At 38.6% G+C, this 24810-nt stretch overlaps 1 protein-coding gene across 1 annotated transcript in view; it reads right to left on the bottom strand.

Annotated features, from left to right (window-relative positions):
* Positions 1-14986, bottom strand: part of LOC137259223 (pyruvate kinase PKM-like) — a 37018-nt gene extending 22032 nt beyond the window's left edge. Inside the window, exon 1 of the mRNA XM_067796842.1 lies at positions 14900-14986. The gene's annotated coding sequence lies outside the window, so the exon portion shown is untranslated. The remainder of the gene's footprint in view (positions 1-14899) is intronic.
* Positions 14987-24810: the final 9824 nt, after the last annotated feature.

The raw sequence follows: 24810 nt of genomic DNA, 5'->3' as shown, positions 1-24810 counted from the left end.
TTGCTGAGTATGGTATGAAACTAAACTCACTCACTCACTCATGATCAATGATTCATTCCAGGCTCTGAAGAAATTATAAAAATGTACAGTTCTCTTCACTGTAACTTCACAAGACCTTCACAAAACCTTCATATGACCTGCGAGTACCTTCAAAACTAATGATCGAGGTACCATGGACGCAATGTTCAGTAAGTTGAGGTAAAACTCAGGGCATGTTTCAGTCTACAGAATTATCTTTAATGTCCTCACATAAATTTGATTTTCTGCTTGGCTGAGCACTTTTCTATTATTTTCAATGTACCCTGCTTACAAGTGTGTAACGTTTCAATGTACCAGGCTGGGAATGCTGAACTCATTTGGTATTTCACGTTAGTAAATTGTTATCTCAGACAACCTTCAGTCATGCATGATATACAGAAGTTATCAATGGTTTGCGAATGCAAATCGATGAATCTGTTTTTCTTGTCTGCAAAATTTAGCGATGGCTACAAACAGTTTTAGACCCATGCTCCAATCAGTTCAAAATTTATACTGAAGTTTCGGTGAGGTGAAAACGTTGTTCACTGGTCCTTCAGGGCCCATGGGTTGATGTAACCTTGATGTTTGTTTATGGTCCCCCCCACCCTACAGGCTCAAACAAACATCAAGGGTACATCAATTCATGTTCACCTTATGACCCGAGAACAACTTATAATATACCCTAGCAAAGAGCACCTCACTTACTATGAAAAAGAATGATCATGTAAATATATCAATAAACATACCACTGCAGATATGTGACACAAAGTTGAAGCCATTCAATCCAGATATCTCTGTCATAACTGTTTGTTCAACACGATGCAACATATGTTGCTTGTATTATGATGAACCAACAAAAGAATATTCATACCATTCCATTTTAAACATTTATCCTTTTCACAATCATACATGCATCCACAGAGTACTGTATTTCCACCAATAAACACCTGCACACCTTTTCAACAGACTTCCTGACCTGGCCCTTATAAGCAGCCAAGTGCTTATTGCACTCACTTGGTGTATCATAATTTAGTGTTTGTGAACGTTACATCAAAACTAGGGACCATTCTTTAATATATCTATTTTTAGATCAAGATAGACTAGATTAATAAAAAAAAAGACTTACCTGGAGCTTATTACAAATCCACACTTATTTTGTTTTTTTAAACTGCTTCTTACCCCTGGCACTTATTAGAGGACCTGTGCTTATTAGAAATCAGGGCCTAGATTTTCGAAGCTCTCTTAGCTCTTAGATATTCAAAATTCAACGGTATAGCATTTACAACTATCTTGGTGTTAAGAGAGCTTTGAAAATATGGGCCCAGGGGTTTAACAGAGGATATCTGTTGTCCCTTGAAATCAATACCAAATGAGTGAGAACATCCTTGCTGTGGAAACATATTTCAATTACAGTTTTGCTGCTATCATGTGGTACCTTTCTAATGTATATTAATAAAAAATGCAGCTCAGTTCATATTTATGTTCCTGATTCTGCAAATATGCATAGTATGACATTATAATCATGCATACTAGTTTGTAGTTAAGCTACAGAATGCGTACCTAACGCATTGATTATGTGGGTGAATGTTATACTTTTTGTTTAGTTTGTTAATTGGTGTTATTATGCAAGTGCAGTCTAGTGGTAGCCTAGTGGTAAAGTTTTGCTCATCATGATAAATTTCCGGGTTCGAGTCCCCACATCAGTATAATGTGTAGAGATCATTTCTGGTGTCCACGGTGATATTGCTGGAATATCACTAACCAAACTCACTCACTAACGGACTCTATAGATTAACTCCAGATACTTAAAACACACAATATTTTTTATTTGAGTGAATATGGTTTTATGCCACTTTAACAATATTTCAGCAATATCACGGCGGGGGACACCAGAAATTGGCTTCACACATTGTACCCATGTCGGGAATCGACCCCAGGTCTTCGGCGTGACGAGTGAATGCTTTAACCACTAGGCTACCCCACCATCTCTTTTTTAATTCAAAAACAGGGACAGAAATGAGATAATTCAGGCATGTCTATGTGAAAATGAGCAAGCCCATCCCTTTGTATGCTTCAAATTAACTTAAAACATCACAACACTTATCTTCTTTCAAATCATTGTCAAGAAATCTGTTAAAACCATGTGATCCCGTCAAGCTGAGACCAGGATTTCCTGAACATTACCTGAAAGAATAGTTTAGCTTCATTTATCCCAGACCCAGAAACTTACCCACAATGCTATCACCCAAAACAGATTTCCTGTTTTGCACACTTCCATTCAAAATGGTCAAGTCAATGTTTAGCTGTGAGGATGACAGTGCCACCAATAAACAGTTTTATTTGGTGCAAATGTAAGTGATAACTCGTTTCTTTTCAAATTTATCGTATTTTCCATTAAATGAATTGTGGTGTCGTCTTACAATTCTGGCCATGACGTCAAAACACATAAAAAATAAAATATTTAATTCATGCAAATTCAATATTAATCATGCCATGGCACACAAATTATGCATTATTTCCATCTCTGGAAACTAACTGTGGACAGTATGTCAAATGATTTTGAACTTTTGCCAGTCGGGCTGGTCATGCCTGAGAGTTACTAGTTCGAAATGTGAATGCAGACATGGATTTAATCATTAAGCTTATAATATGATAAACATTTGTTTCAGGCCATAATCTTGCATGAATTAAAGGTGTGGTTATAGGTTGGAGAAAGTGATAAAAAACAAAATGACCCCAAACAAATTCATTAGCCAATCAGGCCAGTGACTGTTGAGATTTACTGGCCCTCTTGAATTATTACTAGCCACAGGCTAGTGAGCACACTGACTATGGGTAACAAAAATTTGTAAGAACAGCCCAGAATGACAGTTAATAATCAATGCTACTATGACAAGGCCATGATCATCTGGAAGGGCTCAGTGGCCAAGGGTCAGAGGAATAACAAAAAGTCGCAATGAATGATTAAACGACCACAGCCGTACATATACTAATATACCAATACTTTCAACATGTTGACTGCCACTCACAGGTACACTCATAGTATCAAGTCTGGTCGAATTTGCGACTACAAGATAACTCGTAGCTACATCATTTGTATTTAAAACAAGTTTTACATGATGCCAAAACAGGCACAAGAAACAAATGTCTTTTGGCGTTCTTTGTTACTGCTAGGAGACGACTGCTTCCTGTGCCTTTTTACCAACATGTGAAACCTGTTTTAAATACCACTGATGTATGTGAAGTGACAAGAAGATGATACACTTATCTGGGGATAGGGACTGTCACATGCTGTACTGTCAAAAAATACAAAGCAAGATTTACCAGAATGAAGATTGTCATTCAATTCCATTAGTGTGGAAAGCCACAATAAATGGGTTAAAGATTCCTTACGAGATACAATCTGAGTAAGTATCAGCTGTCATACTTAGTGTCAGCCTTATTGTCACGTACAGCTCTATATATTCATTCATAGCCACGTGCCGTGTGATTGCCTGAAAAGCATGGGATTTCAGCTAAAAAACAGCGACAAGTTAACTGTGTAAGGGACCATTCATGATTTATGACTAAGGGGAGTGATGATACTAGTAATTTTAAGGGGATTACCTCTGGGGAGGTAAAGGGGTTGGGGGTCATCAATTTTTTACACACAAACTTGGTGGGGTAAGCAATATGTACATTAACATTGTACATGCTTCTCCATAAATATCCCCCCACCCCAACAACCACACCCCCCTTCATAAATTGTGAACAGTCCCTAAGTAGAGGAATTATGTGATTATAGGGGCTAAATATAGACGACATCAGTATATCATTGTTAGAAGTACAGAGTTGTACATAACAATGCTACAGGTTGCTCCTTTGGTGAATTTCCTGCCATTTTGCAAGAGGACAAACACAGTCAGTTCGTAACTATTTTTTAAATATCATGTGTCAATTTTGATTAACCTCTTGTAAATTGACAGGCTCTCACACCTGTCTCATAAACCAATGTATTGTCTCTGAAAATAAATAAGTTTGATAGAAACCAAATAACTCCATTCATATTAAAAAAAAAAGAAAAGAAAAGAAAAGCACCCGTGACTGGAGGTTCTTCAACCTGAGAAAAATCTAGACCTGGTTCATTCAGGACTTAAGTTGTTTATACAGGGTGGGTGGAAGGAAATATAATGTACTTCGGCACTATTCCACTGCTGAAAGAGAAAATGATGTGGTTCAAGGGCTCATTTCACAATGCACTAAGGTGATAGTAAGTCACTAAGGTAAACTTAGTGCAATGTTGAATATGGGAGTTACGGATAACCTTAGTAAAGGTTACAATGTCAAAGGAGGCCCAGGAGGCTGTCTTGAGTCCCAATCAACTGTGGCTGACGTGCGCCTTTAATCTAACGGGTGCAGCATCTTGTAAACAAACGAACACTTTGCCTTTAATCTAACGAGTGAAGCAAGTTGTAAGCAAACAAACACTTCTCGCAATGTGAGTACAACAAGCCAGGCATTTGCCATGAACAAACAAACAGATGGATTTACCCCTCATCCCTGAGTCTGTATTGGAGGTCATGTTGCCACCAGAGTTTTGGTCCTGTCACATGATTCTTGAGTCACCCTTCCCAATGAGATCAGAGGTCGGAGGCATGGGAGCTGTCACTATCTTTCCTGATGTGCAGACCATGCAATCTCTCACAGTGCATTTGTGTGTCAGCAATTTAAAAGTCAACAAAGATGGTTGCTTACCATGAGTGAGTGAGTGAGTGAGTGAGTGAGTGATTGAGTGAATGGGTGGGTGGGTCCGTCCGTCTGTCCATCCGTCCATCCGTCAGTCCGTCCGTCCGAATGCTTTTATGCAGCTTATAGTAATGTTCCCCCTGGAATGGACTTCACACATTGTACCCATGTCGGTGCCCGAACCCAGGTCTTCAGTGTTCAAAGCAGAACTTTAAACACTAACGAACCCCCTGTCAGTAATTACATTCAAGCATTTGGAGCCCAGATACTTGAGACAATAAAAACAAACACTACATTCCTCGTAATATGCACACTGTCATAATAACAAAGATACAGATGAAAGTCTCCATATTTTGCCAATCTCAGTGAGTGCATTTTATATCGCTTTTAACAATATTCCAGAGATATCACAGTAGGGACACCCAAAATAGACTGCACTACATGTATCTGCAAATTTCACATGTAACCTGCATGTTTTAACTGGGAGTAATACACTTCCTGTCAGTGGAAAAGAAGTGGTTTTAAATTCGAAAGGCTAACCATGGACGCTGCAAGAATCATTACAGGACTTAAAAAGTATTCCTCCTTTAATTCTCTATATTTGAAACAGGCTTGAAACCACCATAAGTGTCAGCAATGTCTAGCAGAGAAGAATAAGAAAACTGTCTTTGTTGTATAATTTTCAAAACATTAAAAGTCCAATCGACTGAAAAGAAATAATCCCTCATTATGTGGGCTCTAGGAGTCATTATAATTTTAGAAATTCAGGCAAGAACAAGAATAAAAAATTCTCACCAGTCCATCAATTATTAGATTGAACAATGTTTTTAATTTAAAGAGGTAAGAAGCTGTATTTCACTATAAAAATTTACATCGAGTATAAAGAAAGTATAAGAAACTGTATTTTTTACTATAAAAATTTACATTGAGTATAACATCATAAAACTCAGCTCAACTGTGCTTTTCTTACATTATTAGAAAATTTAACATATTACATGCTAAGACATGTCATGGCGCTAGTTGACTATGTTACAATCTGTACGATCTGCACGATCTGAGTAGGGCTGCTCATCACGGATGAATCCCACGATGCATCGGAACTCATGCAAAAATACTCATCACTGTTTTTTAGACTGTTCTTTATACCCTCATCCTAGAAATATCATGGTTAAAGCTATTCAAGATATATGTGCTAGTAATTCTGTGATTACACTGTTTTTTTAAATTTCTTTGCAGATCTGACAAATCATAAAAATGAAATTACATTAAAAATGTACATCAGTAATCTGTATATGAGGAAATGTAAACAATTCCAGTAGTCTCCTTTGTATACAGGGGCGGTGGGGTAGCCTCGTGGTTAAAGCGTTCGCTCGTCACGCCGAAGACCCGCGTTCAATTCCCCACATGGGTACAATGTGTGAAGCCCATTTTCTGGTGTCCCCTGTCGTGATATTGCTGGAATATTGCTAAAAGCGGCGTAAAATTAAACTCACTCACTCATTCACTCACTTTGTATACACATGTTGCATTATAACATTTCCCCAAAACTATCAACCTTCTTCAGAGTCTGTTGCTAATAACTGGTGTAACTTTCTCATGTCATTTGTTATTGAAAATATCATTGTAAGTATGTATCGCGATATCTTGGAATGATACAATACGATACGATACACATCACGATATGCTATCTTCAGTTATTTTCTTCAGCAATAAATATATTTTGATATCAAGTAACAGTGTAAATATTGACAGAACCATCAATTTCTAGTGACAATTAACAATTTGATGCTACCGATATGTATCACGATACAAAAACAGTATCGATATATTTATCGTTTGATAAAGTATCACGATTATCAATACTACGATATATCGCCACAGCTCTAATTTTAAGAACATGTTGCTGATCTTTTTCACTTTGTGATTAAAATATGTTTAAACTAAACTAACTAAACCTTAACCCCGATTCTTTAACACTGCACTAAGATTACCTTTGTGACTTCTGGAGACTTCTTAAGACATGGACATGCAAGAACTGGAATGAGTTTGTAGCATAAATTTTACAACACAGGCAAAAACAAATTAATGCAAAATATTAATTCAAACAAGTGTTCCAAATCTGTTTGTGTTTGATTGTGGGAAAACATGATCAACTACAACTGTCACTATGATCAATCTTCAATTAATTCATTTAATTGGAAAACCCCTAGTACCAACTGGAATTAAAGTGTGCCTCCAAGAATTTAAGCGTGCCTTTTGGAATTAAAGTGAGCCAACTGGAATAAAAGTATACCCACTGGAATTAAAGTGCGTGCCCATAAAGGATATTAATATTTGTTTTAACAGATTTTGGTTAGTATACATTTTTGCTCAGGCCAGACCAGTTTTATTCCTTGTACTACAGACCTGGCATATTTTTTCAAAAATGTGAAAAATAAATAAAATTAATTTTTCTCCTCAAAAAAATGAACTTGCTATATTTCTATTGGCCAAAAATGTAAACTCAAATGAAAATTTGTTTTAGATTGTTTTGGTTTCTTTCCCCCATATACACTGCATGAATTGCCAAAAGATAAATGCTGTTCGAATTTAAAAAGGAATATTACTTTGACTTGTTATTCCCTCCTGCCTTTAGGTTTTCTGAGGAAAAAACTGTGAAACAAGAAATAAAATTGGTTTGGCCTATGTTTATTTTCCACTGGCTGCATAAAATAACAACTTTGCTATTATTTCTAAGTTTTTGAGGCTCCAGAATGTTATCGGGGCAATTATGTTACTCATCTCAACCAAGCTTGTAATCCAAGTAATTTCAATCTTTGTTTATGAATGTGCATATGGTAATGAATCATTAAAAGCATCCCATTGCTGTATCAAAATAAAATGAAATGAAATGAAGACACGAGTAATGTACCCTTCAGCTCCTGGGCGAGAATACTTTGCCTGTGTGGCACTAGAAACTTTATCAACTCACACTACCTGTTTACTGCATTACAGAGGGCAATGGGGTAATGTAGTGACTGAAGCATTTTTTCATCACACCGGAGACAGCGTTCAATTCCCCACATAAATACGATGTGAAAAGTTTGAAATACCTGCCAGTCTGACCACCCAGGATGGGACCTGAGAATGTCCTGGGGTAGAATAGGCCTTCAGCAACCCATGCTTGCCATCATAGGCGACTATGCTTGTCGTAAGAGGCAACTAGACTAGTAGTAAGAGGCGACTAACGGAATCAGGTGGTCAGGCTCATTGACTTGGTTGACACATGTCATCAGTTCCCAATTGCGCAGATCGATGCTCATGTTGTTGATCACTGGATTGTCTGGTCCAGACTCGATTATTTACAGACCGTCGCCATATAGCTGGAATATTGCTGAGTGCGGTGTAAAACTAAACTCACTCACTCACCCAGCACTCCCCCACCCCCACCCCTCATGATATTGCAGGAATACTGCTGAATGTGGCTGTCACTCACTCACTCACTCACTCTATCACTCACTCACTCACTCACCAATTGTAACCAGTATCTTCATGGATCCTCTACCTGAATCCTACTTGGTTGTGTGAAAGTAGCTGGTCCAGGCCATCACTTCTGAATGAACATTGCTGAGCACAATAAATACAAACCGCTACACATGAACAATTTCAAATCACTGTACATAACATGCCGGTGTTTTAAATCAATTAACACAATACAGGCATGTGCAAAATGCCTTCATTAGTTTCCTCTGAGCTCAAACACAGTTGGCCACAGGTGCTGGGTGGCGTTTCCATTCTTGGCAACATCTGAGTCTACAGGTGATATTGGCAATATTGGCAGTGAATTCTTCATTGCATTCTGTCATATTGTCACTGACATCAGCAATAGTGTCACTGAAGTTTACTGTATTCAGAAACAGTGTTCACTGCAAGTCAGCAATATTCTGTTCCTGGCAAAATTTCTGTTCAGAGAGGTAAAATATACTCCTGTGCACTGTCTTGCAGAAATTTTGTAGTCTGACCTTATCACTTCTCAACATTATTTCAGACTTCGTCATCTGAAAAGGTTGTTACTATTTTATGATAATAATGAAGTTGAAACACTAAAAATCAGAGTTTGATTTCTGATTGAAAAATTAATTAAGTTACACAAAATTGACTGGGAGCTACTGAATTTCAGACTTACAGCATAGTCAGACAGGTCTGAGAGACAATATGACTGACTGCATAGTCAAACAGGTCTGTGAAACAATATGACTGACTGCATAGTCAAACAGGTCTGTGAAACAATATGACTGAGTACATAGTCAAACAGGTCTGTGAAACAATATGACTGAGTACATAGTCAAACATGTCTGTGAAACAATATGACTGACTGCACAGTCAAACAGGTCTGTGAAACAATATGACTGACTGCACAGTCAAACAGGTCTGTGAAACAATAAGACTGACTGCATAGTCAAACAGGTCTGTGAAACAATATGACTGAGTACATAGTCAAACAGGTCTGTGAAACAATATGACAGAGTACGTAGTCAAACAGGTCTGTGAAACAATATGACTGACTGCACAGTCAAACAGGTCTGTGAAACAATAAGACTGACTGCATAGTCAAACAGGTCTGTGAAACAATATGATTGAATACACAGGCAAACAGGTCTGTGAAACAATATGACAGACTGCACAGTCAAACAGGTCTGTGAAACAATATGACTGACTGCACAGTCAAACAGGTCTGTGAAACAATGTTTGTAGCTGAAAATAAATGTGATATGCCATTTGATATATTTGCCATTTTCTCATTATATGAGAAATGTTTAAGGTTTCAAAGACAGTCAGTTATGATTTCATATGGTCAACATTTAACAAATCATTGATGAATAATTCAGCAAACGTATGTATATCTCAGATTCACAAATATTGTTATAATTGTCAAGTTTAGTGTACCTAAGTCTTTGAATCCATGGACATATCAAAATGTCCTTTCTTCTGACGTACAATGTGTTAGATGGCCAATTTCGAATTTAGGCATTATGAAACTAGAGGAGCACATTCCATCAAAGCTAGTTTTCTTTGTTTCTTGTTTAACGCCGCACTCAGCAATATTCCACCTATATGGCGGCAGTCTGTTACCAATTGAGTCTGGACCTGACAATCCAGTGATCAATTCATGAGCATCAATCTACACAACTGGGATAAGATGACATGCGTCAGTCAAGTCAGCAAACCTGACCTCCTGATCGCGTCAGTCGCCTCTCATGACAAGCATGGCTTGTTGAAGACCCAGTGGATTTGCACTGGTTTGAAACAAGGGATTCCTACTCTACATGATAAGAGGTATTGTCAAACAGACCCTGAAACAATAACACACAAGTAAGTCTACAATATGTGGCAAGTCTAGATTTTCATGGTTCTTACAATGAAGAGTGTCTGAGCTCCTCTTTATCAGTTATCAAGATAATTTAGGATCTGGTTTTGTTTTGGGTTATTTTTTCTGTGAAGTAGGTGTTAGTCATTTCTAAACACACAGCACTATTACAAAATACCCAACACCTTCTGCCATCTTGGAAAGCAAGCGAGTTTACGTTTGGGTTAAGGTTAAGTTTAGGGTTTGCATTAGGTTTAAAGCCACATTAGTTTTCCGGTATTCTGTAACTGTACTGACAACACGTACTATTGTAAATTTACAGTTAGTTAGCTAGCTGTTTAGATTGACAATACCTTTTTCAAATTTTGTGTTGCCAGAGTTACTCTGTGAATGACACCATACACTGAGCATCTTTTCTGCCCAGTCACCAAACATTTGACCTGATTATTTTGGTGAAAGTACAGTTATCAATGACTTTTCACTAAAGCTAAAGAGTTTTTTGAAGAAAGGATTGAACATCAAGTCAATGGCTTATTGTGAATGAGTGAGTGAGTGAGTGAGTGAGGGAGGGAGGTTCATTCAGAAAACATTCATATTTCCAAATGTGCAAACGGCATCACACGGGACGACACTAGGTAAAAGCATTTGGCAGGAAAACAGTTTCACTAAGTGAGTTGGGGTGATGTACTATGGCATTTATCAAGATGTAGTCAGTGACATGTAGCACAAGAGGAAGGGATATCATCAGGTCAGATGAAGACATAATAAATATCACTGCTGGAGAAAGGTGGATGGCACATGGGGGACACATACTCAGAAGGTCAAGGTCAGTCAAATGCTACTGGTGCTTGAAGGCTATTCAATCTCACAGTCCTGAATTATTTTCCCTACTGTCAAGCCCTCTTTGCAGTGCTAAAGCTATGAATGAATGAAGTCTAGACTTCCGTAGATTCTGTTTCTCTAGTCTCCCTGGGTCTCCTTTTCAATGTATATAGCTTAGTTTTGTTACTTTAATATATATGTATACAGAGACTAAGTATTAGTCGATTTTAAGGCATGTACACATGTGTGGCTGTTGTAATATTTATTCGCCAATTTATTATCAGTAACACCTTTATAAATTCAACATATTCAGTTTCAGATCTGAATCAATAAAACTGAGGTGTTTTGCCTTATTATAAATCATTGAGAGACTAGACTTACTGATATGAAAATCTAATATTATTTAACACTCTTCAATAAATATGTGAAACATTGATATCACAAATATAGTTTTGGAATGTAATGATACCAATGATACCAATTTTACCGACATAGAAAACATCATATTTATCATTTCCTATTATTTCAAGTACTCAAGTACATGTGTAAGGTACCACAGTTTACTTTTATCATAACAAACTGAAACAGAATTTGTGATGCAATTAAACTGCTGCTTTAGAGCTGTTTTGTTGCATTTCACAAATACATTTTCTATGCAATCCACATCAATACAACATAAAGTGAACATATGGTATCTATAAATCAAACAAAAATAAATAAGTTTTGTTCAGTTGATCATTTTCTTCAAGTCAGATTAACTAAGACCGCTGATATTTTGAATCCTACTCACCAACCCACTATGTAATGCACACAGCGACTAGGCATTATACGATGAGCGAGTGAGTGAGTGAGTGAGTTTAGTTTTACGCATCTTTTAGGTGCTTTAGGGGGTCCTCAGTCTGGCGAGCAGACGCTTTAACCATCAGGCTTCACACCCCATGTGAAGAGGCAGCATGATTTTCGATATGAACTACCAAATCCTCAACCCTAGACTGACAACATTAACGGACCCCCTCGCATCGACGCACCGCTGGGTCACGTCACCCTGGGCAATCACTAACAGTTTACTCATGTATACACGTAAGCATTTCAGTAACGTTCGCTCTACGTTAAATCAGTCGATAATTTATTCAAATCGAATAATAGCATTGAGGGTTAATAGACTTTACTGCATGGGGAAATTATCAACACGACCATGCCTACGTGACGCGAATCAAGCAGTCCGGAAACTGGGCTAATGAACATCTAGAAGTAAGTAAGTAATGGTTAAAGGCGCAAGATGCATGACAACTCCAATGACAAAACCTACCTCACTGCCGAAGCACTGAAAACGCTGTTGTCAGAGACAACGCTGCTGAATATTGTCTAACCTCTTCGCGCATGTCAATATAAACACGCACGTACGTCCCTGTAATGCTGCTGAACTCCCATTGCGGTACTCCCTGACCTTTGGAGGTCACTGGTCGGTCAAGGTCAGTGATGTGCTCTGCTGGCGTATATTGTATTACGTGCTAGTGTTTTACTCTAATTTCGAAAAAGATTACTGGTTGAGGCTTTTTTCGAAATGTGATTTAATAATAAGCAGTGATATGTATTGATGTATTGCTAAACGAATAACTGATTCCTGCGTCTAATTATTTTACCGTCGAAGAAAGTCCTGGTAATTATGGGGTTAGAATTAGTCCCCATAGCAACGTCGTGATGGTCGTTTGAAGCGGCACATGAATTATGGAGGTGAGGGTCAGTGCCATGGTTTATGTCAGCGTGTACCGATCGACTTATGATGTCTGTCGTTGAATACAAGCAGGTGCAGTGTGTATGTCTAAATTGCTCTCGACGATAATGTTATGTCCAGACCCGATCATTTACAGACCGCCGCCATATATGCAGCTGAGATGTTGCGGAGTAGGGTGTTAAACACCAACCAAGAAGCGAACACGCACGCTCGCACACACACACACACACACATTCCTCTCAGGAGGTCAAGGCCAGCCGAATGCTTTAGGTGGTCCCCGAAGCATTCGTAACTACTCGTCTCATTCCGGCAAGCCGGATGGCGTATGGTGCCCGAAGGCCAGTGTTTGCAATACTTTCATTTCTCAGATGGTCATCATGGCCTGCTGCCGCCTGCAGGCTTCAAAATCTGAATCAATAAAAGTCAAATCAATGAAAAATAGACTACACTATAAGCAGTTAGACACTGTTTCTACAAAATCAACTAGCTAAGCCCATGGCGCAGAGAGAACTTTTATTTGTTAAAGACTGGTGTTAACATTCCTATCCGCAAAGCGCTGAAACACCAGGAAGTGAAAACAAGTTATCGTAACATGATCGATCATGGTTGATTCCTGAACGTTAATAACGAAAAACCAACCAAGAAAAAGATCACACTTGTTAAAAAAGACTGATAATTTACTGAAGGCAGAGACCATATTATAAGAGATCTGTTAGTCTACGTGGTCTCTGCTGAAGGCCACAAGGGCCTGCAGATATTTGAAACTGCCGGCCCCATGCAATAACAACCAGCGCTAGCTGGGCCTCCGGGCCGGGGATTATTTCAAACGCTGAAAGGCCCTGATGGCCAACTGGCAAATTAAAGTATTGTAAACACTGCTTGAAAGGATTAATGTTTTTATCCAATCAGGTGTCTACGCTGGGAAGCTGTCCGTACCAATCACAAATAAATCACCTTCGCTTTTTAAATTATCTAACCGCTCAAACCTGGCAACACAAATCGTGCAGAAGAACCATGAAAGAGGTAGAAGGGGTTTTTGCATACATTTTTAAAAAGTTAATTCAAACTTGACAATCTTTCTGTATGATTCTCCAAAATCTGAGTCGTTTTGCGAACGAACCTTCGTGGCTGCCATCGCTGTCTTCGTTGACACTGGCAAGTTCGGTTGCAACGGCGACTTAGCTGATTGGCTGCTGGGAAAATGCGGAGCAAGCAAAGGAAGCTTTCGAAATGGCGGAGTCAGGGTATAGTGTAGATTTATCGGAACGTATACCCTGGAGATGTCACGATGATATATTTTGGGAACATAATTAGGAGATAAACATCATGTGTTGGCCAATTTTCGGTTGTTATTGAGTATTTGAAGCACGGGAATATATTTGGAACCGAAACAGAGAACACCATATTATCATTTACTATTATTTCAAGAGCTCAAGTGCATGTGTAAGGTACCATACGTGGCTTTTATCATAACCAACTGAAAAAGAATTTTTGATACATTTAAATTGCTACCTAAGAACTGTTTTGTTTCATTTCACAAATGCATTTTCTATGGCATTCATTTAGGTATAACACCAAAAGAACTACTGACATCTAAAAATCGAATAAATATAAACAAATTATTTGTTCTGTTGATCGTTTTCTTCAAGGCAGATTAATAAAGATCTCTAGTATTTTTAATCCTACTCACTAACCCAGTCAAGTAAATACAGCGAGTATGCATTTTATGCTGAGTGAGTGAGTTTGCTTTTACTCATCTTTTTGTAATTTTCCAGAAATATTACGGTGAGAGACACCAGAAATGGGATTCACACATTAATTGTACCAATGTGGGGAATCGAACCCGGTCTTCGATCAGGCTACCCCACCTCTCGGATACGATGGGCGAATCTGCACGAATGTCTGCCTGATCTATCAAATCCCCCACCCTCTCGCACCGACGCACCGCAGGGTCACGTCACCCTAGCTGTCACTAACAGTACTCATATATACACGTATGCATTAGCTGTAATCGAATTTTCACTAACCTTCGCTCTACTTAAAATCAGTCGATAGATTATTCAAAATGAATAATAGCACTGCAGGTTAACAGACTTTACTAAATGAGGTAAATATAAACACGGCAATGCCTACGTGATGCGAATCAAGCCGGTTGTTGCAGTCGGGAAACTGAGCTAATGAACATCTAGAATATACGGTAAGTAATTATTAAATGCTGAAGCGCAAGATGCAGTTCCCATGACAAAACCTACCTCACTGCCGCAGCACCCGAAACGCTGTTGTCAGAGACAACGTTGTTGAATATTATCTACCTTCTTCGCGCACGTCGAATACAAACACGTCTCTGCAGTGCTGCTGAACTCCCATTGCGGTATTTCGTGACTGGTCGGTCAAGGTCAGTGATGTGCTGTGCAGTATTGTGTTACGTGTGAATGTTTTTACACTAATGGTGGAAAAGATCGCATGTAATCGATGTTGCTTTTTACACTGATGAACACTCTGATAGAATAACAGTAGCACTGCATAAGGACTGCTTTTTGTTAGCATCTTAAAGTTATATAGCAGCTCAAAATTCTGTGCATGCGACATGGTTTAATGATTATTAAAATTAAACTTTGAGGTCGTTCAGTAGACAATGCCGCAGCCCACATATGCAATTTGTTTTTCAGCGCTGATGTGCATTACGAGATCATTTTTATATTCTAACCCGGATCTCCAGTGTACTATGCAAGGTGTGAGAGCATTAAAAACTACTGACGACGGGGTAGCCTAATGGTTAAAGCGTTCGCTCGTTACACCGACGACCCGGGTTTGAGCCCTGACATTGCCACAATGTACGAAGCCCATTCCTGATGTCCCCACCGTGAGACTGCTGAAATACTGCATAAACGGCACATAAAACCATAGTCAGGACATGAAGGTAGATAACAATACCTTTGCTACCTGTGTGGACCCCAGCTAGATTTTCACAATCCCTTTAGCCATTGGCAATTGAACCACTAAAGTATGCTTGGACTATATGGACTTCGAAAAATAGGGGATTATTGAAAAAATGACTAGCCCCGAACAACCAATATTCTGCACCAGAACTCAACAATGAAGTGCAGTCAACCTCTAATCCGGAAATGACGACTGATGAAAACTCTATAGCTCTCGCTCTCACAACTGCATGACAGATTTAAGACTTGTTCCTTAACTCACAAACTGTTGCTCAAATGTTGTTGCGCAGCGTAGAGAATATGACCAGTCGAAGGTTGGCAACGCGCTTCCCTGGCTTCAGTTCAAAACATATTTTTCACTTCAAAATAAAATGTCGCTACCATCAAAGGTACACTCCCATTTCCTCACTAGGCTGTCATTGCAGATTTCCAAACCCACATGTAATAATTACGCACGTGGAATATGTTTAATTCAACATTGTAAGCGCCACGCGTGGTATTCAGATTGTTCTTCGCCTCCATTATCCCTGCCAGCTTCCGGTTCAGCGTATTGAAGGCGTGTTCCTTAACTCAAGAAGTGGTAGAAAGAATATCATATTCCGCATTAACTATGCCAATGTGGTGTTGAAAGTTTAGGTTGAATTCTAGGTTCAATGATTTGCCAGTTGAATGTGTGCAGTAACTGAGAATGAGATTATTCAAATCTGAGGGGCGTTTAGAAGTGGAAAACATAAGAAAAGCAAGATTTATGGATGTCGACTTTTTTCTTGTGGATAACACGACGTATGCTTGCTCCTTCATCATAGAGAAGTCGACATCCATACATCTTAATTTACTAATGAGTTTATTTTCTATAAGGAGGCCATCGGTCCATGTTTAATATGCTACAAAATTTCATTTTTGTCAAAGAAATGTGTATGATATACATTATTCAAACACTTTTGATCTGATCACGAGGGCAGTGTTTTCACAAGAATACTTACATCATAACATTGCATTAATTTTTCAAACTTAATAATAGTTTACCATTGATCTAAATTAGGTAAAAAGAAGCTTCACCGACAATTATTGTTATTGTTTCACATTTTACGTATTATTGGGGCACAGGTATCTTTACGTCTTACATTACAAAGAAGGGGTAGACGATGAAGTCAAAGTGAACACAATACCGCATATATTGTTTAAAATGTACGTTTGAAACACAAACTTCTACGTGCAATAAAGCTTTAATGGTCTTGTTTTGCGCCATTAAAAAATCAACAAAAAGTCCCCCTGCCCACACACCCCACCCCCTCCAAAAAAAACACACACAAACGAAAAACAACCAAACAAAAACCAATAAAATTATTTAAAAACCCAAAACAAGAAAAGACAAAAAATAGGAAAGATACAAAAACCCAGCTGTAACGTCCATTAGTTCTAGGCGGCCAGGGCCTCGAACAACTAGGTTCAGACTGCCGTGCCTATCAATTGATCCACTACACTACGAATGTGGTCCGCAATGACAGCACCACTCGTCACTTTAAGAGATGAGCTCTCAGCAATATTCCAGCTATATGGCGGCGGTCTGTAAATAATCGAGTCTGGACCACACAGTCGAGTAATCAACAACATGAGCATCGATCTGCGGAACTGGGAACCGATGACACACGTCAACCAAGTCAGCGAGCCAGACCACACGATCCCGTTAGTCGCCTCTTACGACACGCACAGTCGCCTCGTAATATTCAGCCACATTTCTGAGGGTAGATTGTCATGTTTATAGGTTTGTCTAAATCTGCAAACGCGACAATTGTTTTGAAAAATGAAAGTTCTATGTTTTCACAATCTATCCATTTAACCTTGTCACCTGCTTTGATTATTTTCCCACTTACAACTTGTTTTCACAGAGTCTACGATGTTGTCAAAATCGCTTGTTGTCATGGCGTTTATAAATCGTTCTTGTAGTTCTGTTACAAACGGTGTCATTCAAAATCTTTTTGGTCATGATTCAAAATCATATTTAACTACAAGTAGGAAGTAATTTTGATCTTTTAACTTCATAAATCAAACCATAATTTAATTGATTCTCAAACTGACTTAAACCGTGACGCCACGATTTTAGAAAATGGCGGTGCCCTGTCGCGAACATCAGCCAGTCTGAGTGTAATTGCTATTTACCATTGTTTTCACCGAGCTACAAAAATTTGTACTGGTAGTAAAATATGTGTTTGATTGATGGACAGTAGGAGTTTGCATGACATTGCTTATAGCAGAACAATTTCACTCTTTGAAGCGAGGTGAGTGTCAATATTATTGTCACTTCGACCACAACCGCGCTTCCAATGAAGAAATCGTTATGTTATAAGCTGTGCCATACAAAATCCTTTTGGTCACCAGTCATTTACTACAACTAGTAAGTAGTTTTAATATTTTTAACTCGATATAAACACATCTAAATAGCATCTTCTATCTTGGAAGCGAGGTAGGTTTCGAACCACACGATCATATAAGTAAAGACTTAGCACTCACAACCACATATTTAGCACGAACTGAGGGGTCCGTGGAAATCTGTACATGGTGACACCATTCGGCATGGCTTTGTCGACGTCGGGAAATCTGCTAATTGACGAGCTTGTTACACATTTTATACAGCGAGAATACTAACCTGTGTCCCATGTAATACCATATTTATGTAACGAGTGAATGTTTTGGTATCTAACGTTGAAATCGAGTTAAATACCGATACCATTCACGAGTTTCATAAATGTGGTGTTACACGGGACATAGTTTGGTATATTATTTATTACCCACCCACCATTAGCAAAATAATATCGAGCAAAGCACTTCTTTCCTAAGAATTCAACGAATGTGGTGACTCTCAGCTTCAGGTTGGCGATACTTCTTCTTCTAAGGCCTCACAAAACCACCACCCTGTCACCTGCTTACCAGCTGAGGTTAACTAAAAAGGGTTCACTCCCATAAGACAGACATCCCTCAAGTCAGACCTTAAACAATACCTGCTGGCAAAATGGGGACACTCCGCAAAACCACAAGGATTACCGCAAGGATTACCGCTGTGGTCGAATTTGGAGAACAAGAGTTTCTTGTTTCTTGTGATTACATACGTCTTGGATCAGCAGTGATAAAAGATGCACAAGTCCCATACATGGTTGCAGATTTGCAAACCAACGTTTCAAGATGGTGTAGAATACTAATTTCATTGTGAAATATTGCTCAGTTTTAAAACTGAAATGTTTTGATACATGTATGTCTATATGAAAAATATATGTTGATTGTGATAAGCAGTCTCGATTTAGTCCCATTTCTGGCAGTGAGATTATCACCTCTCTTAATCAGTCCAACGAGTTGTCTCAGTTCTGGTAGTGCGATTTCCGTGAGTCCAATTTCTGGCAGTATGCTGTTCACACCTCTTAACTGATAGGTAATAAACTGGCTAACTAAATGGCCTTGTGTAGAGATTAATCTAATCGATCAATGGACTGTTTTACTGACGCCAATGTGTGCGCCTGTCTACTAATGACAATGTGCAATACACAACTTCAATGATTTGACCAAGTGCAGTTTTGAACACAACACCTATACATGTATACCATAAACAAAACAGATTGATTTGTGGCTCGTGCGCACGGGTTCTGTCTGTGTCACATTATGGAACTACACAGACAGGCAGGTGCGATACCTGTACACATGACATGTTATTATGTCTATGGGTAGCAAACAAACTGCATCCATTCTTTTTGGATGTCTGGACTGGACGGAAACCGCAAACTGAGATTGTCAGTTTCTAGTCTTGCTTTGTACGTGGACAAGTGTATGTGTGTGTGTGTGTGTGTGTGTGTGTGTGTGTGTGTGTGTGTGTGTGTGTGTGTGTGTGTGTGACAGAGATTGAGAGAGATTGAGAGAGTGAGACTGAGAGATTTCAGGGGCTTCGAATACCCCCGACAACGCCCACCCCTACCCCCTTCCACCAATGAAAATAAAATCTTCGATGTGGTCTTAAGTCATTTTCAAAAATACGGCCAGTGCTTGCTTTCTTCTGATCCGGTACTGACACCGATAGAAAAACGCTTATAGTCTATGATTATATATAATTTTGGTAAAAAAGGTAACAATTGCTTCGACCACAACCCCGTTCTGTGCGGATACACGTCATCCATTTGTATCAAGATTGTTTAGTTGAGAGTCAAAATCAGGTTTCGGTCGACTTGCAGAAATAACAATAAAGATTTGGCAGGTGTTATGAGTAGCCCTCGATAGGCCAATCACCCTTGATTATGTTTATTTTAGGTTTTAATCGATTGCATGCGGTGGTAGCATAGCAATCGGCAAAGCAGACCGAAGTGTCCGGCCTGTCTTTTACTGGTATCTCATTACCATGGAGTAATATTTTCCCTGACTATAGAAACTGTACACATGACATAAAGCTATTGGATTTCCAGTTCAGGTTTATTCATAGGGTTATATATACCAAAAGAGAATTAATGAAAATGAAACTAGTCGATGAAAATGCTTGTACATTTTGTAAAACGGAATCTGAAGATATTGTCCATGTTTCTATTTCGTGAGAATGTGTACAGAGTTTTAGGAATGATATCACAATCTCGTCTGGCTATGATTTTATCGACAACAAAAAGGTATATTTAGATATATATTTTCTTTTAACATTAGTAATAAACCTCTACTTGTTGCAGAATCCATGAAGATACTACAGGATATTGTAATAGTCAAAAGAAAGCCAGGAAAAACGATAGGATAGCCAGATGTTGTTTTTTTAAATGGCCAAATATATTAATTGTGCACATAGAGAATCTGCAGTAAGACACTGTCATCACCTGTGCATCACCTGTGCTGTAATATAAATCTTCACTCCACCTTGAACACCTTCTGAAATGAAATGAATGAAAAGAATTTTAAAAAAGCGTTTTTTTAAATCTCCGCAAAGACAATGGGGCCTGTGGTCCTAGCCCTTGTGTTCACCATCCAAGTTCTTCTGGGTTCGCTGAATTGGTCTAATTCCTGGTTCACAGAATGCTTTCGTCCCATACCAAGTTCACAACCCCCTGTCAATCGAAATGCTTATTAAATTGGCGTTAAATCAAACTCCACTTTCCCTTTTAAATGATTTGGCAATAATTGGTTGTGTGTTGATATTGACGCTGCTGTCGATCGATATAACTTCGAGTCTATGCGCGGGCTGCAGATGGGACGAGCAGACGACACGGGTCACGTGACTGGTGGGACGAGCAGTGTGAGTCAGAGAAAGTGACTAGCACTGGACACTTGACAAGTTCAGATTGACAGACGCTTCAGTGGATTTTCGCAGATATCAACACATGAAATGTACGTATCTTTAAATCATTATGCAGACTTAAAAATCCCCTCTTTACTCACAAATTAAAGAGAAGTTCAACAATATTCGTCACAATCCCGAGGAATGGTCGAAAGCTATCAAATCAATTAAAGCTAGTTCTTCTTCTAACAATAAAATTATTGCACACATATGTCATATTTGGAATTTCACTTTCTTAGTAAAGTACAAATTCTAGTACTGTTTTGGTTGACTGTAAGCAGCAATTTCCTGATTAAGTCAAAAAGTGAAAAAAAAGTAATAGAATTCGTACTTTACTAAGAAAGTGAAATCCCAAATATGACATCTGTTGCATCTGACCACGTTCTAAGTGGCATTGTGTAGTCACTATAAAATCAGTGGCACCGAGTGGTTTACGTATTTCGAACACCTGCTAAACTCTGTAACTACGAGCTCAAGCATTATTGATGACATACCAAGCGACCCATTACTGCTAGACCGATGATCCTGCGCACTAAACGCATTTGTGACAAGAGAGGCGGTACAACGAATTGGGCGAGTACACTTGGCTGCTACAGGTAGCGTGACGATTATGCACGTGCAATACATGCTAACCGTGACATGAAATCAACACCGCATATTCCTTCGAATATTAAGACTGGCATAAGATACTGATATTCCACGCTAACCTTTAGTTAAGACGAAGACAAATAGATGATTGGGGCATTGACAAGCATTTTAGATATTCAACAATTTTGTTTTAAAAAAAACAAAACAGGAAAATGTCATTTGCTTCGTGAAATGGATCGGTGGTCCTAAACATATTTGCTCAGTATATTGTGTTGATTCAGTTCGTTGAGATTGTACCTGTTCCCAAATCGAGTGTGCTATAACAATTCATGCTTGAAACGCACTGGGAAAATGAACTTCTCGATATTTATCAGACACCCTGTCTCCCTCTTGTTTCAAGTGGATCGTTCTGTGGGGCGTTCCCAAGTATGCAAATTAGGGTCATTTGTCAGGTCGTGGATCATCTTATATGTGTTTACCAATAGATCGTGACTCGCATTGTAATGACTGTAAGCAGCAATTTCCTGATCAACTCAACGATGAAATAATACTGCGTGATATCATGGATATTCTACGGAATCACAAATGCCGAAAAGCGCCAGGTTGGGATGGCCTTTCAACAGAGTGATTGAAACACTCTGTGAATCACATATCAGCCTAAAATATTGACAGCTGGTAATTTCCCAATGACATAGTGCAAAGTTACTAATAAAGCGCCAGGTTGGGATGACCTTTCACCAGAGCGATTGAATCAGATATCAGCCACGTTGACATAATTTTTACTAAAATATTGACAGCTGGTAATTTCCCAATGACATGCTGCAAAGTTACTATCTGCCCACTGCACAAGAATTGTTCTCTATCTGATCCAAAGAATCATAGAGGAATTTCGGTCCAGCAGGTGATTGCGATGGTTTTCACAGAAATATAAAACCAGCGAGCTCAACTGTGGGCCACAGAAAACGACATCATTTATGAGAATCTGGTGGTTGTAGGAAAGGGTACCGCACTGTGGATAACATGTTCTCTCTCTGCGGCATGATTGCAAAATACGTGTCTAAGTTAGACATCAACTGGAGGGAGATTGTACATCTTCTTTGTTGACTTCTCCAAAGCTTTCGATGACCTCCATCATACATTAATGTGGCATCGGCTTATCAAATATGGAATATATGGGAACATCTTGAAAGTTTTATGAAATATGTACTCCAAGCTTCATTCGTGTGTCCGTACAGATAAAGAACTTACGGATTTTTTTCAGTGCTGTCTTGGTACACGGCAAGGCTGTATGGTCAGTCCACTGTTATTTACTTTATACATCAGTGAACTAGTCACTGAATTGCCAGTGGCTAACTGTAAAGGAATATTGATATCAGGGTGAATTCCGCAATGTATGTTCACTTCTTTATGTCGATGATGATATTAACGCCGCGGACTCTGCCGGAAAACATCAGGACCAAATCGATTGTGTCAGAAATATTTTCTAAAAAAGGGAGGTTGACGTTAAATGTGCAGAAATCTAAAATTCCTGTATTTCGTAAATGTGTATTACGTTCATGTGAAAAATGGCACTACAAGGGTTCCCAGATAGAAACTGTCTCATATCATAATGACCTCGGGCTTCATTTTACACCAAAACTAGTGTGGACAAGATCGAGACAGGTGTTAGACGGGGAAAGTATGCCTACTGATGTATAAACTTCACACATATGTGTCGTATTTCACATATTTGACAGCATGGTTCTGCCACTACTTACATAATGCGCCGAGCTCTGGAGATATGATATGGTAGATCAAATTGAGAGGGTACAGACGAAATTTATCAAACGAATTCTTCATCTGCCTCTGACAACCTGCAATGGCGCAGTTGTTAGCGAAAGTGAGTGTGATTTGTGATCTCTTATATGTTTCTTATGCAACTAAATGTGTTAAATGTTGGGCCAAAATAATCAACATGAATAACGACAGATTATCAAAGCAAACCTACCTAATGCTATATAGACCAGACAACGTTAACAGATCTTCTTGGGCCACAAAAGTCAAACATATCTTATTCCAGCTCAGATTCGGGGAGTTTGGATTATGCTAGATGTTGGTCATATTGACATTTTAATGTCTGAGTTCAAAGCGTGTCTGACTATAACATTCATGGATGACAGGCTTCAATATCATCTAAACCAAGGTTGGCAGCTTTTTCAACTTACAAAACAGTTCTGTGTGAGAAATCCTTTCTCACTCAAATCAGGGATAATCTACAACAAGGATAGGTCGCTCGTTTGCTTTCTTTACCATTTTTACTAACTGACGTGTGCCTCGCCATGCACCAACGCGCACGGTGACTTGGCTCTTTCCCTCCACAGCTCTAGATGTGTTTAACAGAACTTCAGCCAGTTTATTGTATCAGTCGGAATTTTACAATGAATGAATGAATGAATGAATGAATTATTAAGAGCAAGAATTACATGTCATTGAATGAATGAAAGAAATAAAGACAAAGAATAAAAGAAAGAAGTACATTTGTGAATGAATGAAAGAATAAATGATACACCGCGGCCTTCCCTCCCAAAACATGTTAAAGAACACAAAAGTATCGCGAGAACACATGTGTTAACATCAGCTGTGCTTTTTAAAAAAATCCATTTTGAGACATTTTTGTTAACATTAATAATCAATTGAGATATCGTATTGCATGTGGGAATGGAATGGACATTAACAAAATGTTAACTGACACTGTCACAAACCCCTCAAAAAACAGAAAGCGTAAAACTGTCACAAAGAGTTGTAGACACCTTTCCAGTTTTGTCAAATAATATCAACAAGAAGGAAAGAAGTTATGGAACTATAACCCTCAAGCATCACAAGCATCAGTGGCGGATCAAATCAGATCGGCGATATGTCATATTTTTCACACACCTCAAGTACACCCTAACATTCTTTTTTAGATTATGAAACTATCACTATTACTTGAAAACACATTTCACCTGATAGTATATTCCCCTCATATGAATTAAAGGTGTATGTGAAAGATGTTTTTGAAGAAATAACTAGGAACACTTAAACAACGGTGTGTAGCATGTAAGTGGCAGGTGAGAACAGATCGGCGATACGTCGTATTTTTCAAACACCTCAAATACACCCTAGCAATTTTTAAGTCATAAAACTATCACTATTACTTGCAAATACCTTTCAGTTAAACGCATGTTTTCTTTCTAAAAATTAAACGAATGTGTGAAAGAAGTAATTATCGGCACAATTTAGTCTTGAACCTTTACTACAAATCTACTGTCCTAATACTGACACTGATACCAATTATTTGACTTAAACTGAAGTGACAAAATTGTTA

This window comes from Haliotis asinina, chromosome 13 (genome assembly GCF_037392515.1).
Source record: "Haliotis asinina isolate JCU_RB_2024 chromosome 13, JCU_Hal_asi_v2, whole genome shotgun sequence".
Classification (NCBI taxonomy): Eukaryota; Metazoa; Mollusca; class Gastropoda; order Lepetellida; family Haliotidae; genus Haliotis; species Haliotis asinina.
This window is presented reverse-complemented; position numbering and strand designations above follow the sequence as displayed.